A 2,550-nucleotide genomic window follows, 5' to 3' on the forward strand; every position below is an offset into this window, starting at 1 on the left:
GACGGCGGCAGCGGCGGGCTGGCGTGGCGGGCCTATGCAGGGCGCGGGCACACGGGCACGACGAGCACGCGGTGGCAAGCAGGCGAGGCTGGCGAGCGGCGGAAGTGCAGCGGACATTTCGGATTCGGTCGGCCGCGGTGGGCGCCTCCAACAACGAGCGGACGCGAATGTCCGTTTTGCTACTTATTGCCACCCCAAACAAATGAAATCCGAATAAAGTGGACGTCCATTTGGAGTCGCGTGGTAGAGTTGGCCTAAAACGTGGTACGTAAACAGCGACGCGGAGGCAAAACGTGCTATCGTGCCCATGCGCAATCGGCGCCGCGCCCTGGCGGGAGCATGCATGCCATGCACGCGGCCGCACGTACCGATCGTGTCCAGCACGGCAGCCCAAAGCTCATCATAAGGCCAACTCCATCGCGCGATCCTAAACAGACGTCCGTTTTGTCCGGATTCTGTCTGTTTGGGTAGGGATTTGGGGTCGTGTTCAGGTGTGTCCTAGGATGCGGTGGCTGTGCGCATAGCGCACGGACGCATCCCGGTCGCATCCTGTCCGCGTATTATTTCTTTGCAAGTCCTTAACTTTATTTCATCATTTATTTTTGGTACATGAAAAATACATCATCACATTTTGACTAGTAAAGCAAGACCAAAAAAACAAGAACCACAAGAATACATTTTAGAAGATACCCAACTTTCATAACTGCTCCCTTGAGTTGGGTTAGGGCCTTCTCGATGCACTCACTGTTGATCTATGGAGGAGGCTCGATCTGGCATCCTCCTTTCTTCTTCAAGCCAGAAGTAGATGTTGCTTCCTCATACCTAGTCTCGTGTCTAGCCTCTAATCTAGCAACAAGTGCACTTGTCTCATTTACAGCCTCTATGCTAGCTAAAAGTGCACGAACATGTACTAAATTTCGCTCTATCAATATATCGATGTACTCTTCTTCCCAATACCAAAACTTGCATCCATTCTACACAACAAAATTTGAAGTTAGCACAACTAGTCAAATCTAGAGCACAAACCGAAGCTAAAAAAGCACATACCCCATCGTTTAAGCACTTGATGAACACCCATCCGAGATGTTCCGGTGTTGTAGACACGCGGCGCACGACCATTCTTGGGCAGTGGTCGCATTTAATGAGTGGCAACGGTGCGCCGACGAGGTTTTGGGCAAGCACCGAGCCCGGCCGACCGCCATTCGTGTATCTGACAGTGGACCACCGACGATGCAGATCTGAGCGGCTAGAGGAGGAGCCACTGCCTGCATGTGGCCTTGCGGCCCTGCCAGGGCCTTCCGGCGAGGTGCCCGACCAGTCCATGGCGCGGCCCGGCCTCCCACCGCCGGCCGAGCTCAAGACCGACCAGATCCGCCCCAAATCCGGCCGACGGGTGCGCAAACCAGGTGGCCATGGTTGGGTAGCTCGGCGGCGCCGAGGGGAAGGGGTTGGGCGAGCTCGCGTCCGAACTGCACGGCTGCAATGGCAGCGGCGGCGGTGGCAACGAGGGAAAGAGTGGGGAAGAGTGGAGGGGGTGCGGCCGGAGGGAGGGAGGGGGCGGATAGAAAAAGGCCCGTCCTGTGCCACCGACGAGCGGACCAAGGAAGGACACGCGCAGACGACCTGCGCGTCCGCGTGGTATCCGTTTCATTCTAAAAGCGGCGCAAACTTAGACCGTGAATGGGTTGAAAGCGGACACAAAACGAACAAAAATCTGTTTGTTTCCGTGCGCTAGACCGTTTCGTTTGTCCGTTTTATCCCAAATGAATGTGACCGGATAGGATAGGGTCACACGGTGGAGCTGGCCTGACCGGCCAGGCCGGGGGGCTGTTGGCAGAGGACTCACGACGACGTAGGTCACTTGGACTTGAAACAACCGATCGGGCTGAAGGATGGAGCAAAGCATGGGCGCGCCCACGCCGGGGCGCGCTGCTGCGACTCAGGTGGCTCCCCAGGCCCTCCAAAGGCCGCCCGCGCATGGATCCACGTGAGACACGGGCCCGGGAGAAGGCACACGACACGCGCGCCTCGGAACGGAAGCCCTGCCGGCTGCGCCCGCGGCATATCCGCGGCGGCGGCGGCGGCGGCCGTGAACGTCGGTACGCGGCGCCGCTCGATGGCTTGACCTTGACGGGCGGACTGTTGCCCCCTAGATCGGGGTGTCGCGCGGGTTGGCGCCGCCCGCGCGTGGGCACGGCACGGCACGGCGGCCAGCGCTGCGGTGCGTGCGTACGCGCTCGGGTACGAGTTTGTCAACACAAGGCAGGCACGTGACGCCACGCAGGGGCGGCCCGCCCCCACCCATTTTGACTTCCTGAATTAACCAATCCTGCATACCTGCACGCAGAAAACAAGTATAGATACGCGCATCGGCATGATCTGATCCGGACAGGAGGATCCGACTTCAGAGCTTGCACTTTCTGGAGAAAGCGCTACTACTATAGGTTTTCATGCAGAGCAAGCATGTTCTGATTCTTCTTTTCTATAGTACTATTCCATCCGTTTCAAATTACTCGTCGCAGAAATTGATATATCTAAAACCAGTGGCGG

Source organism: Triticum dicoccoides, chromosome 2A, assembly GCF_002162155.2.
Source record: "Triticum dicoccoides isolate Atlit2015 ecotype Zavitan chromosome 2A, WEW_v2.0, whole genome shotgun sequence".
Classification (NCBI taxonomy): domain Eukaryota; kingdom Viridiplantae; phylum Streptophyta; class Magnoliopsida; order Poales; family Poaceae; genus Triticum; species Triticum dicoccoides.